Here is a 16,147-nt window from a genome sequence, read left to right on the forward strand (position 1 = left end):
AAGACATTTTTGTGCAGCAATTCACTGATATGAATATGTTTACTTCACTAATGGCTGTTTAGAATGTTATCTCCCGGTACCTTATAGTTTTATTTAATATCACTTTAGTATTAAATTGGGTCGTTTGAAACATATGCAATAATTCCCATTTTCTTACAATATTTTGTTTAACTATTTATTTCTGTTATTCTTCATACTGTATTACAGGTATAAGACATTATACATATAATTAAACATTTGTTCAGTCAACTCATACAAACATTTAATAAATCAGTCACTATGACTGTCTGCAAGGGATGCGTTATCGTAACACTTTTCACGCGCTTTTCTCATGTGCTTTGCACACATAACGTTCGAACATCGAGCACAGTGCGATTTAACTTTTATATCTTTACTCCGAAGACAAACGTGCAGCGCCTGGACTTCAGTATTCTTTGTTCAGAAGGTGATGCATTGTTGCTGTCTTCAATTCCCGCCATTTTAGCGGCTTTCTGTCTAACTTGTTTAGGCAGGGAATGAGTGGCTGCTCTCTTGCGCACTATGGGATTTACTAATGACCTTCCGACATCACGTAAAAACATTCTTCGGGGAATCCTCTCATTGTTATTATTTGCGTATATGATGAAGGCGTTAATGCGAGCAATGTCAATCATTCGGAAGAATAGGGCAAGTGGTCAGCGTCTAGTTTTTCTTGAGGCTGAATAAGTAGCGCACATTTCATCTATTGTATCCACACCTGCTTTGGTCTTATTGTACATTGTTATAATGTCTGGTTTCTTTTCCTCCACAGTATTAGTGTCAATGGCACCATCATGGCGCAAAGATGAAAGGAGAATAACGTTTTTGCCCTTCTTTGGCACATATGAAATTATGGTGATATCCTTTCTGAATCCAAAAAGGCTGCTTCTAAGTTCATGACTTCTCGTGCAAACAAAGTCTGGAGGGAGCTCCCTCTTATTCTTTCTAAGAGTTACTACTACTGTAAGTTTCTTTTTCAGAAGCTCTTCATCCAGTGGTATGGAACAAAACCAACTGTCTAGTGTCACATTGCGTCCTGTACCTCCGATAGGCCGTACAAGTCTATTTAGTATCTCCTTAGGCGAGTTTAACAGTGCAAAGACACCCCCTGGCTGTTTCCCAACATAAATTTCCATCCCCAAAGTATTCCATGTTCTTGCGTCACATAAGGTGAAATTTTCAAACCTTATTTCACAGGCTTGCTTGGTATATACTGTTGGAAACTGCATTTGCCTCTAAATGCAACCAGTTGTTCATCCACTGTCATGTATTCAGACACAATTTGACATGAATAATTCAAACACTTCTCTGAACGCTACGCGATCAAGTTCTCTACGCTGTGGTCTGTCTCGAATATCATCGAATCTCAAAGGCAACAAGAAACGAAAGCCCTGTAAACTCATTGTTGCATGAAATATTGCAATTCCAAAACCGTTTATGTCCCATAAGTCTTCCAGATTTTGGTGTCCTGCCCTGTAATGCCCAGCCAATATCAACAGACACAGAAGAAATTTGATTTCTTCCTCATTTGTTGGTTTGGTATCATGGTCTCTTGTGATATTTGATGTCATGTGTTATATGTAAATATTTGTGCACGATGTAATCGTTCTAATTATCATGTCATCTATAAATATCGAAAAACAGTCCACAGCAGTTTTCGCTGATTTTGCGATAGCTTTCACACCAGGGAGATGAATAATGGGTCTACACTTCTAGTTCTTATGTTGCGAGCATGACAACTTTTCATCCATTTTGTAGCATTATCCTTTCCAATAAAAAAATCATGCTTGCTATCATTATCCGCTGCACTTACTTGCGGATCCCGTTCCCGGTTGTCATCCTCCGTTTTCCGTGTCACTGTGGTGAGAGAGAACTTCACGACTGTCTGTTTTCTCCTCTTCTCCTCCTTCAAAAGTTTCATGTAAGACCTCTTCCAGAAGCATTCGCACTCTTTCTTGTTCTGTTTCGTAATGATCCATAGTTGTTTTAACTGCACAGAGCGGCAGTATACAAGCAGTTGCTACCGAACACAACTGTGCACTTTCTCGCAGCACTGCAACATAAAGAGTCGCGGGGGGTGCCGACAACACCCCAAGGCACATTGTTGCTTGTTTTCTTGGAACTTGCGCTTCCATTGTAGATTCCATTGTTGCACAAAGCTTTCACATTACGTCCCAGAAAGGTACCAAAAAACATGACATTATACCCCTATCCATTATGTAATAATCCATCGATAAGGACGGCCGTGGTGGCCGAGCGGTTCTAGGCGCTTCAGTCCGCAACCGCGCGACTGCTACGGTCGCAGGTTCGATTCCTGCCTTGGGCATGGGTGTGTGTGATGTCCTCAGGTTAGTTAGGTTTAAGTAGTTCTAAGTTCTAGGGGATTGATGACCTCAGATGTTAAGTCCCACAGTGCTCAGAGTCATTTGAACCATTTTGAACCATCGATAAGGATGACTGTGGTGTTCTGAACACCCCTCGCGACCGCTTAAGGGTTAATGCGACAAGTTTACTAATTCAAGTAGTAAACCAGTAGGATTATGAGAAAAAAAATCCTTCTTTGTTATTTAATTGTTGACGATCAGCGTAAGAGTACAATATAGTTTAAATTTTTTTATTTCGTTTGAAATTATCGTACCTTTGCTTACGATAGTAACATTCTTTTAGTTAATGACAACAGTTCGGTATGTATACATTTTTCTCAGTGGAGCACTGGCACTACATTTGGCAAAGAGCTATATTGTAGTGGGATTGTTTTCTTAATTTTTCACATATTCAGTATTAGATTTTCTGACAATTACACAAGTTCAGGTATTTTCTAATGTGAATTGTATTTACTTTGAACAATAGTTTTTGTTACAGGTGAGCCTTATTCACATTAGTTAAGGATGAAAGTGAGGTTACAAATTTACGTTTGTCTGTGCTAGGTTTTAGTTTATGGCTCAGTCATAGTCACCTACTTGCAAAAGTAATAAACTTTCAATAGTAATGGAGGACTTCTTGAAAGGACTAAAGAGGGCCAGTTTCGATCAACTTGTCAGGTGCAATGACAACTTGACAGCAGTAAAATGTTGTGATACCATAGTAAACCTAAAAATCTTGGTGCACCACAACAGTTTTTTGTCTACCGTTATTGTTTTATTGTGTTATTTGCACCAAAAAAATTACACTGACTGCCTGTGTAGATATTTAGTTCTTAAAATCGCAACACAGGATTTAAGAGGTTAAGAGGCACCATGATTCATCACTGCAATTGTAAACGAAAATACAACCTAAATTGTAGAGGCCCACATAAACGATCAAACATTTTGCCAAGCTTAACTATGCTTGCCAAATATTTGATCGTGTGAGGTGCAGTTTGCGTGTTTTTGGTTTGACTTGTTTGAGAGAACTTCTGATTGACAGAAAGTTTAACAAGATGGCGGACGTTGTTTGTGTTCTCTTTTCGCCGCATATGTGTAGTGAAAAATGGTTTTATGACGATTTGTCTCACTGTATTGCTACGTATTCCACGGGATTCCACTGCTATGAAAACTACGAGCAAGTATAAAAACAAAATAGCACTGACAGTTACCAGAATGGTAGAAACACCACATCTTTCACGGCCATATATTACGCACGAAGAGGTTTGGAACAAAATCAGTATTTTGCGCATAGAGTGACAGACAAGTGGACTGGACTGAAATAAAAGAAATCGAAGTTCTCCAGTTCTCCCATGAACAATGTGGGCTATATGTTCCCGCGTTGCGGTATTAGACGACCAAGTAGAAGAGAATAAATTTTCACATACTTGTGCCTTCTTTTTTGAACGTGAGGCTGAAGTAACACTAAAGCAGTTACTAAACGTTTCGCTGTCCATCAGCAGAAAGTTGATGTAATCATGAGGTGGTTCTGAGTGAAACATTTCCAGTAACAGGTTTCCAATTGCATATTTCTCATTTTAAACCATTCCCTGGACCATTTCGTTTCCTCTTAGGGAGGGAAAGAGAAAATCTCTTCAAGATGCTAATTTTAACTAAATATGTTTGAGTTACTTTCCAAATTTTATGTTATTCTTTATGTACCCCGAAAAGGGATGAGTTTGTTTCTTTCTACTGCTTTAAACACAGTCTCGGAGGCAATGTTAGAAATGTTTTATCTGCATTTGTAGCCATTCCCACTAGTGACAAAATACAGCATGTACAAAAAGTGTCTACTTCAAAAGCAAGGTTAAATTGACAAGCTTTCTTAGTACACATACGGACTTGTTTGACACATCGGTGGTTAGATAACAGCGAACTTGACAGGCAATTTTGAACGAGTTTTATAAAGTTTTATTGTCCATTCGGAGAAAGATGATGTATCATCGGGTTCTGTGAGTAATATTTCCTATAGCGTGTTTTCATGGGTAAATATCTCGTTTTAAGCCATTCCTCTTCAAACACAGCGTCAAGTCAATACCAGAACTGCTCTGTCTGCATTTGTGGCCGTACTCACTACGCTCAAAATACACACGAATAGCGTCTGCCTCAAAGTGAGGTTAAACTGACGAACACTGCTTGAAAATGTACGTGCTTGCTTGGCAAACCCGATTTTGTCAAACACGTTTGATCGTTTACGGGGATTTAAAGTGTTCTGCATTTTCTTGTGATCATCCAGTGATACTTTCCTATCGATAATATCATCGTCTGCAAACAATACGATATTGAAACTATAGCGGCCATATTACTTTTGCTTGAAACATATCCGAAAGATGTTACTTTCGTTTCCTCTTAGGGAGGGAAAGTGAAAATCTCTTCAAGATGCTAATTTTAACTAAATATGATTGAGTTACTTTCCAAATTTTATGTTATTCTTTATGTACCGAGAAAAGGGATGAGTTTGTTTCTTTCTTCCAAAACCTAGTACGTTGTGGACTGTTGAGCATGAAAAGCCGCAAAACCGCCATAAACTAGACTTGGCCACTGTTTCTATGTTTCGATACAGTGTATCGATACGTGGTACTGTTTCAGTGTTTCGGAACGGCTACGGTTCACTGTTTCGAAACAGTGTTGTTTCATTCCACCCCTGTCTCGGATAACTGGACCAGATTCGGTCTCGAGCCAGACATAGAAACTGTATCATTGTTTCAGAATAAGGCTGTTTCAGTCCACCAGTGCTTGGAACGGATTAATTGTATCGAAACAGTGATGTTTCATTCCCCTCTGTGTCGGACGAGATTCGGGCTCGGCACAGGTACTGAAACACATTTAACATACCACTTCATGAAACACTTTCAAGAGTGTCAAAATCTTTTTGACAAGCAATAGCATGAAGCTTAAGATATCCGAAAATAAAGCTTCGTTTCTAGCTGACCGTCATATTCCGAAATGGCGTAACATCTGCTTTATAAATACTAACCAAGCAATAAAACAACGCATACTATGCACATTCAAAATAATAAATATGTGAAAATCATTCAGTTAAATTACACCTTTTGATAACATACGCTTCTCTGTTCATGTACAGCAATCACATTAAGAAACAAGCCTACAACATTTCGATTAAAAAAAGGCGTAGAGTGACAGTTATTAGACATATACATAAATTTGATGTAGGTGTAATTGCAAGCAATCTGTTTCACATCACTGATAGTGTAATGGTGAACGGGAAGGGCTAGGAAGCATGGTGAATTTATAGTAACGGTTCGAAACACCTTGAAAGACAAAAAATTTTCTGTTATATTTTTTTATTCGAATTATTTGGCGTTATTTGTGAGTCTATAGTCACTGTGCCTATTATCCTCAATGATTCCCTTTGTGTGCATGGGAATTAGCAGGATGGGTATATTCCCATACTAACGGAATGTGGGACTCCCAGTAGCATATCCGTTGTTTCTGCAGTTTGCTCCCACCTCCAGTTCCGTTCGTGGTGGCTCTTCTGTCTTCAGCTATGGCTGTCCTCAGCCAATTGAAAAATATGAAAGTCACACGACACGAAAGCAGCGCATTTGCTGCAGAAATACGAAACTGCCAAGACGCCTAAGTGATAATTTCATACTTTCTGCAATATGATTAGCGCTCTCGCACCTCATTTGTGTTTATGTGGACATACTTATACAGTAGACAGTCACGATGATAAAATGTGTAGGTTTATTAGATTACAAAACACAAACTGTTTCACTGTTTCGAAACAGCGTATCGAAACATTACATTGTACTGTTTCATTTGTTTCGAAACAGTTACGTGTTTCAGTTTGCCCATCTCTACCATAAACCATTACTCTTGATCTCTAGTTCGACAATTGGTGAAACACAGACCAATTAAGAAAAGATTTGTACAATAAAAAGATTAAAAACAATAATAGCGAGGTTATCTCCGAAATGGTTAACTGTGTTAAAATAAATGGATAGGGCCACCACAACCACCAAAACTTACGAGACGAGAGATCCGTATACGGTACTTCGGAAGCTCTGGTGGAAAGATACATAGGCCTACATATAACTGTTCAGATAATTAAGATAGGCAGCTTTAAATTCATACACTCCTAACTTAACATACGGTACCGGTAGTGAAACTTTCATCACTAAAGGAAAACTTACCCAACTTCCATTGTACAGGGGGGCCTTTATATACATATTGTCTTACAGATTTAGTAAAGGTACATCAGTCATGTGTGGCAAGTACAAACTCTTCCGTGTGTCGCTTATTTCAAGTTGAATTAAAGATATGAAAGCTTGAACTCTTCATCTCTACGTAACCGAAAAGTGCTTACATGAAGCTCACTTCTTCCTCATTACTGCTGAGTGCAGACTGTCTTTGAATGGAGGCATATTATTTAAGTGGTTCTGAGCGGAATATTATAACTTCTAGCTGCTTTTCCCCTGATCTTTTCCTTACTAGCCACTGCAAGACACGGATAGTTTCAGAGTAATATTGTCATAATGTTGATACCCGCAGCCTCCCAGCTTGGCCCTAATGCCTCTTGGAATTTGAAAAAAAAAAGTAAAACAAACGAAAACAAGTAAGAAAAAATTGAGAAAATTAGGAAATTCTAGATAAGCAAAGTTGTCCTGTTTTCAGTAAGCATCACGTTGTTACATTCAGCATTGTATCGACGTTATTAAACTTAAATCCATCATGATATTTACATGTGAAAGACAATTACACTGTTTTAAGCAAAACTAGTAGTTCTTCTCAGATGTGGATGAACAATAAGGGCGAGACAGCTCTGTAGGTGACGAAAGAGTCGTCTCCTCCGAGACAAGAGCAAAATCGCCATTAAAGGCCTGTAAAACACGTCACAAAGCTGAAAACTTGCAACATGTCTGCTGCAAATAGTTGATCCTCGACTGTTTAGTTCGGGAACTTGTCAGTGTCAGATTAACTGTCTTCCTAAACTGGCAGTTGTCCCACGTGATACAAGTTGGGCCGTTTGACGGTGTCTTGCAATTTTAGCATCTGTTATCTATTTACATCAACTCGACTTGTTTTCTGTGTCGTTTGTATTTACAGGGTGACAGTTATTGAACTATATGAAAAAAGCGCAAATTAGTTACAAACTACGGCGTGCCCACACTTTATTCAACGTGTATACGACACTACAGATATTCGGATTTAGATTATGACATGTTCGATATGCCTGCCATCATTGGTGATGATGTGGGGCCGACGAATAGCGAAATTCTGCATGAGCCGTTGAAATGTCGGAACATCGATGCCGCTGATGACCTCCTGAATGGCTGTTTTCAGCTCAGCAATAGTTTTGGGGTTATTGCTGTACACTTTGTCTTTAATATAGCCCCACAAAAAGGAGTGGCATGAGTTCAGATCCAGAGAATATGGCAGCCAATCGAGGTCCATGCCAGTGGCCTCTGGGTACTCCAGAGCCAGAATGTGGTCCCCGAAGTGCTTCTCCAGGGCTTCTCCAGGACATGAAACACTCTCCTGGTTCGATGGGGTCGAGCTCCGTCTTGCGTGAACCACATCTCGTCGAAATCAGGGTCACTTAGGATAATGAGGGTGAAATCATCTTCCAAAACCTTCACGTACCGTTCGGTATCCACCATACCGTCGAGGAATATCGCACCGATTATTCCGTGACTAGACATTGGACACCACACAGTCACTGTGGCAGAACCGGTTTACAGTATTTCGTGACTTTAATTACTTATAAATGATATTTCAGGTAGATCAAAAAATATAAAACCAGTTACCTATTGTCAGCGTAACAATTCGTGTGATCTCAAAAATGATTATCCCGGCTTCTATTTGTCAATCTGCTAAAGAAATCTCCACTTGACGTTGTGTAGAAATGTTGTCTGTAAAGTCGTGTAAGTGGCACTAAATTGCATATCATTTATCAGATTTTACACAAGTGTTACTTAAGATGGAAGCACCTTTCTCTAGCAAAGGGAACATTTAGTCACAAAATACTACCCGCGCACAACACTGACGTATGTCTCCTATTAAAATATTTCGTGTAAATCGTCCGAAATAATTAGGCTTCATACATCAGCAAATAAGAAATTGATATTACGTAACGTGCTATGAGCACTGTATTTAAGGATTCAATCTGAGTTGAATTCTGGCTTTTAAAGTAGATTCGGGACTACCGGTGCACATTTATTTCCATTCATTTATTTCTAACAACGTTTATGTTTGTTAAAATTCTCGATTCAAAACTGCTGCGGAGATATTTTTGCTAAGATGGCGGCAGACAGACGATAGTCAATTTGAAACTTCCTGGCAGATTAAAACTGTGTGCCGGACCGAGACTCGAACTCGGGACCTCTGCCTTTCGCGGGCAAGTGCTTTACCGATTGAGCTACCCAAGCACGACTCACGCCCCGTCCTCACAGCTTTACTTCTGCCAGCTTTACTTCTGCCCCACAAAAAGGAGTCACATGTGTCAGATGCAGAGAATATGGCAGCCAATCGAGGTCCATGCCAATGGCCTCTGGGTACTCAGAGCCAGAATGTGGTCCCCGAAGTGCTCCTCCAGGACATGAAACACTCTCCTGCTTTGATGGGGTCAAGCTCCGTCTTGCGTGAACCACATCTCGTCGAAATCAGGGTAACTTAGGATAGTGAGGATGAAATCATCTTACAAAACTTTCACGTACTGTTCGGTATCCACCATACCATCAAGGAATATCGTACCGATTATTTCGTGACTAGAGATTGGACACCACACAGTCACCCGTTGAGGTTGAAGAGAGTTCTCGATCGCGGAAAGCGGACTGTGAGTTCCCCAAATGCGCCAGTTTTACTTATTGACGAATGAATTTGCAGGTGCAAATGGCCGACAACAACGAGGCCCGTGGGCATGTGCAGTTTGAATGTCCTAACGCAAACCGTTCAGAAGTTATGACGTTTTTATTTCATAGAGTTCTATAATTGTCACCCTGTATGTACACGTGACGCAATCGACAGCGGGAAGCAGCGCGTGTGTGTGGTCCGCAGGTGCGTGGCGCGGATGCGGCGCTACGACGCGCGCGTGGAGCAGCTGCGGCAGCAGCACGAGCTGTGGCTGCGCACGCTGCCGGCTCGGGTGCACGCGCTGGACGAGCGCATCCGCGCGCACTGCAGGGCGGCGCACGAGCGCGAGAGCCGGCGCGTGGCGGCCGTGCTGCGCGCGCGCAGGGACCGCGACCAGCAGTACGAGGAGCGCCAGCGCCGCCGCCGCGAGGACCGCCTGCACGAGAAGCGCATGCGCGTGCGTACCCACAGCGTGCCGGACTAAACATAAGCCACCGATATAGTCTGTCTGTAAACTCGAGAGCGAGCAGCGCTGTTGGTGGGGGAAGTCACCTTTCCCGGAAGAACGCTGCCACCGGCCTACAGGGGCACCCAAAAATCTGTTGACCGTTACCTGTCTAGAGGTGTAGATCGGCGTGCAGTGATATATGTCGTTTCTGTTCGTATGATTTTAGTTGCCAGTGTCAGTCAGTTAACTTTGTATACAGGGTTATTACAAATGATTGAAGCGATTTCACAGCTCTACAATAACTTTGTTATTTGAGATATTTTCACAATGCTTTGCACACACATACAAAAACTCAAAAAGTTTTTTAGGCATTCACAAATGTTCGATATGTGCCCCTTTAGTGATCCGGCAGACATCAAGCCGATAATCAAGTTCCTCCGACACTCGGCGCAGCATGTCCCCATCGATGAGTTCGAAAGCATCGTTGATGCGAGCTCGCAGTTCTGGCACGTTTCTTGGTAGAGGAGGTTTAAACACTGAATCTTTCACATAACCCCACAGAAAGAAATCGCATGGGGTTAAGTCGGGCGAGCGTGGAGGCCGTGACATGAATTGCTGATCCTGATCTCCACCACGACCAATCCATCGGTTTTCCAATCTCCTGTTTAAGAAATGCCGAACATCACGATGGAAGTGCGGTGGAGCACCATCCTGTTGAAAGATGAAGTCGGCGCTGTCAGTCTCCAGTTGTGGCATGAGCCAATTTTCCAGCATGTCCAGATACACGTGTCCTGTAACGTTTTTTTTCGCAGAAGAAAAAGGGGCCGTAAACTTTAAACCGTGAGATTGCACAAAACTTGTTAACTTTTGATGAATTGCGAATTTGCTGCACGAATGCGTGAGGATTCTCTACCGCCCAGATTCGCACATTGTGTCTGTTCACTTCACCATTAAGAAAAAATGTTGCTTCATCACTGAAAACAAGTTTCGCACTGAACGCATCCTCTTCCATGAGCTGTTGCAACCGCGCCGAAAATTCAAAGCGTTTGACTTTGTCATCGGGTGTCAGGGCTTGTAGCAATTGTAAACGGTAAGGCTTCTGCTTTAGCCTTTTTCGTAAGATTTTCCAAACCGTCGGCTGTGGTACGTTTAGCTCCCTGCTTGCTTTATTCGTCGACTTCCGCGGGCTACGCGTGAAACTTGCCCGCACGCGTTCAACCGTTTCTTCGCTCACTGCAGGCCGACCCGTTGATTTCCCCTTACAGAGGCATCCAGAAGCTTTAAACTGCGCATACCATCGCCGAATGGAGTTAGCAGTTGGTGGATCTTTCCTGAACTTCGTCCTGAAGTGTCGTTGCACTGTTATGACTGACTGATGTGAGTGCATTTCAAGCACGACATACGCTTTCTCGGCTCCTGTCGCCATTTTGTCTCACTGCGCTCTCGAGCGCTCTGGCGGCAGAAACCTGAAGAGCGGCTTCAGCCGAACAAAACTTTATGAGTTTTTCTACGTATCTGTAGTGTGTCGTGACCATATGTCAATGAAGGAGCTACAGTGAATTTATGAAATCGCTTCAATCATTTGTAATAGCCCTGTACTTACTGATATACTTCGATTTCCGGAAGTGATGGATAATCGTCTAGGATTGCAAGAAAATGTGCAGAATACGAGGAAGAGGAGGTACTTGCTGAGTAACGAGCGTTCGATCGTCTCTAATGTTATTACATCGTGTATTAAAGAGGCGACCCAAAAAGAACTGTTGGCTAATGTTACCAGTCCCAATCAAAGGGCTGCAATTTATGCAAACATCCATTAGGACGCATAAGGAAGGAACGCGAAAATAAGCCGCATGGTTTAGTGGAATTGCCACAAAGGAAAACTAACAATCTTGGGAGGAAACCGATCGTTGTAGACAGTTTCTAAATCACGTAAAACCTTTGATGCTTATGGAACACTAAATCTCTGTCTGGGTCACCTTTCACCTGATTCTGAGACATATTGCTTGAAATTTGTGCGCAATAGCTATTCTAAACACTACTGAAATTTTCTTCGTAACACGTACGTGGATCCTGGACTTCTAAGCAAAAAGGTTGACATACGAGATGCGTTGGCGTATTAATTTTTAGTTTTTGGTAAGAACTTTATTTGTTAATCTACAGCAATGTTATTCCCCATTACATACTATATACACTTGTGCCATTGCTTTTTCTAATTTCCGAAATTCTTTAGGAGCTGTTTCTTCGGGGTAGTTTATAGGTCTCTTAACTGAGTATTTTTAATCTCATCCATGCTTGTAAAACCGCTGCCCTTTAAGGCCTGCTTTGAAATATTTATACCACTTGTACGCCGTTGGTTCACTTACAACAGGCTCAATAAAAAGCAATATTTAACATTTCTAAAAATTTCATACACTTCATTACATTCCCATAACAAAATTTAATACAGATTCTCTAATCTATTTTTATACAAAACAAATAATCGTTGATGCTACCAAAACACGTGTAACCTTTTTGACAGCTGACAACAGAGTAAATACCCAATATGCATAACATTGTACACACACTTTTGAGACATGTTTACGAAGACAGTGTCAAAAAGTCGTGTAAATCGGACTAATACAACACACAAAATTATATATTTCTGCTTACTTTTTAAACACTCTTCGTGTTGCAAAAATTGTTAAGTTTCGATGCAGTCCTACAAAGAAAACTTCTACCTTTTAGTAGAAACACAAAGTAAGAACAAGCCTCAAATTATTTTTTGGTAAGAACTTTATTTGTTAATCGATTGATTGCATTATGTGGGGTTCGTTTTACGAATAGCAATACAGGAACATACAATACATTCACATGAACAGGCATTCGGTTCTATGTTTGAAGTATAATCCCAACATCCATTCTTATCTTAATATTATTTATTCTATAATATTGTGTTTCGGAAGAAGTTATCGTTTTTTGTATTCCTTACGGTCTTAATACATTTGTCTAAAAATGAACGCAGCCGAGACGTATCTGTACACGGCGTCGCCACAGATTTAAAGCGCGCGCCGCGGCAGGGGAGGTACTACTTTGTGAAACAGCCTGTAGAAGAGCGTTATGACGTAGCTGACTTGGCAGAGTGGGGACTCGCTTGCTTGCTCTTCAGTTTGCCGACAGACTATACCGAGAAACACCCTCTGCAGCACTCGTAATGGGCCCAACTGGGCGAGAGTGAATCCACAAATACCACATCCGGCTCAAGCCTCTCGTCGTTTATTTGATCCCGTCGAGCTGCTGAATTGCTGAGCTATCGACTGCGGAGTCTCACCCACGTAGTCCCACACGTTTGCTGAGGGATTAAGATCGGGTGATAACAGCCCAGTCGAGGCGCAGTGGTGTGTCAGACCGGTCGTCAAATGGGTATGCGTGCAGGACCGCGAACACAGCTGTCGTCATTTTAGAAAGCAGGAGTGTCTATAAAATACTCGTTGTGAAGATGTAGAAGAAAGGGCAACACCTGGTCACCGAGAATGTCGAAATAAACTGACCGGTACGTGTTCACTGTAACCTAAACAAGTTGACCCAAGTTATTATATGAAGAACATTCCATAGATCTGACAGAACTACCTTCGCTCTGAACTACACACACTGCGAGTTAAATACTTCATCGGGCCAACGGTGCATTTGATGCATTCCATCATTTGAAAAAAAAAAAAAAAAGCAGTCACTTGCATGTCGCTGCAACGCACGACACACATCCCATCGGTTGCTGTACACTTTCTGCATTGTTGGGTCCATTGAAGGCGTGCAGCTTCATATACTGCTGTGAGAAATCGTCTTTCGCGGGGCATGCAACTACACTACTGGCCATTAAAATTGCTACACCACGAAGATGACGTGCTACAGACGCGAAATTTAACCGACAGGAAGAAGATGCTGTGATATGCAAATGACTAGCTTTTACATCTACATCTACATCTACATTCATCTACATCTACATTGATACTCCGCAAGCCACCCAACGGTGTGTGGCGGAGGGCACTTTACGTGCCACTGTCATTACCTCCCTTTCCTGTTCCAGTCGCGTATGGTTCGCGGGAAGAACGACTGTCTGAAAGCCTCCGTGCGCGCTCTAATCTCTCTAATTTTACATTCGTGATCTCCTCGGGAGGTATAAGTAGGGGGAAGCAATATATTCGATACCTCATCCAGAAACGCACCCTCTCGAAACCTGGCGAGCAAGCTACACCGCGATGCAGAGCGCCTCTCTTGCAGAGTCTGCCACTTGAGTTTATTAAACATCCCCGTAACGCTATCACGGTTACCAAATAACCCGGTAACGAAACGCGCCGCTCTTCTTTGGATCTTCTCTATCTCTTCCGTCAACCCGACCTGGTATGGATCCCACACTGATGAGCAATACTCAAGTATAGGTCGAACGAGTGTTTTGTAAGCCACCTCCTTTGTTGATGGACTACATTTTCTAAGCACTCTCCCAATGAATCTCAACCTGATACCCGCCTTACCAACAATTAATTTTATATGATCATTCCACTTCAAATCGTTCCGCACGCATACTCCCAGATATTTTACAGACGTAACTGCTACCAGTGTTTGTTCCGCTATCATATAATCATACAATAAAGGATCCTTCTTTCTATGTATTCGCAATACATTACATTTGTCTATGTTAAGGGTCAGTTGCCACTCCCTGCACCAAGTGCCTATCCGCTGCAGATCTTCCTGCATTTCGCTACAATTTTCTAATGCTGCAACTTCTCTGTATACTACAGCATCATCCGCGAAAAGCCGCATGGAACTTCCGACACTATCTACTAAGTCATTTATATATATTGTGAAAAGCAATGGTCCCATAACACTCCCCTGTGGCACGCCAGAGGTTACTTTAACGTCTGTAGACGTCTCTCCATTGATAACAATATGCTGTGTTCTGTTTGCTAAAAACTCTTCAATCCAGCCACACAGCTGGTCTGATATTCCGTAGGCTCTTACCTTGTTTATCAGGCGACAGTGCGGAACTGTATCGAACGCCTTCCGGAAGTCAAGAAAAATAGCATCTACCTGGGAGCCTGTATCTAATATTTTCTGGGTCTCATGAACAAATAAGGCGAGTTGGGTCTCACACGATCGCTGTTTCCGGAATCCATGTTGATTCCTACATAGTAGATTCTGGGTTTCCAGAAATGACATGATACGCGAGCAAGAAACATGTTCTAAAATTCTACAAGAGATCGACGTAAGAGATATAGGTCTATAGTTTTGCGCATCTGCTCGACGACCCTTCTTGAAGACTGGGACTATCTGTGCTCTTTTCCAATCATTTGGAACCGTCCGTTCCTCTAGAGACTTGCGGTACACGGCTGTTAGAAGGGGGGCAAGTTCTTTCGCATACTCTGTGTAGAATCGAATTGGTATCCCGTCCGGTCCAGTGGACTTTCCTCTATTGAGTGATTCCAGTTGCATGGCTGTAACGGATCGTGCAGCCACGTCTCGATCCCTGAGTCGACAGATGGGGACGTTTGCAAGACAACAACCATCTGCACGAACAGTTCGACGACGTTTGCAGCAGCATGGACTATTAGCTCGGAGACCATGGCTGCGGTTACCCTTGACGCTGCATCACAGACAGGAGCGCCTGCGATGGTGTACTCGACGACGAACCTCGGTGCACGAATGGCAAAACGTCATTTTTTTTCGATGAATCCAGGTTCTGTTTACAGCATTATGATGGTCGCATCCGCGTTTGGCGATACGCGGTGAACGCACATTGGAAGCGTATTCAGAGTATTCACACAAGGTTGGCGCCGGTGGCGACACCTACAACGTGCTGACATGAGGAAAGTTTCCAACCGATTTCTCATACACAAACAGCAGTTGACCGGCGTTGCCTGGTGAAACGTTGTTGTGATGCCTCGTGTAAGGAGGAGAAATGCGTCCCATCACGTTTCCGACTTTGATAAATGTCGGATTGTAGCCTATCGCGATTGCGGCTAATCGTATCGGGACATTGCTGCCGAGATCCAATGACTGTTAGCAGAATATGGAATCGGTGGGTTCAGGAGGGTAATATGGAACGCCGTGCTGTATCCTAACGGCCTCGTATCACTAGCTGTAGAGATGACAGGCATCTTATCCGCATGGCTGTAACGGATCGTGCAGCCACGTCTCGATCCCTGAGTCGACAGATGGGGACGTTTGCAAGACAACAACCATCTGCACGAACAGTTCGACGACGTTTGCAGCAGCATGGACTATTAGCTCGGAGACCATGGCTGCGGTTACCCTTGACGCTGCATCACAGACAGGAGCGCCTGCGATGGTGTACTCGACGACGAACCTCGGTGCACGAATGGCAAAACGTCATTTTTTTTCGATGAATCCAGGTTCTGTTTACAGCATTATGATGGTCGCATCCGCGTTTGGCGATACGCGGTGAACGCACATTGGAAGCGTGTATTCGTCA

This window comes from Schistocerca serialis, chromosome 5, assembly GCF_023864345.2.
Source record: "Schistocerca serialis cubense isolate TAMUIC-IGC-003099 chromosome 5, iqSchSeri2.2, whole genome shotgun sequence".
Taxonomy (NCBI): Eukaryota; Metazoa; Arthropoda; class Insecta; order Orthoptera; family Acrididae; genus Schistocerca; species Schistocerca serialis.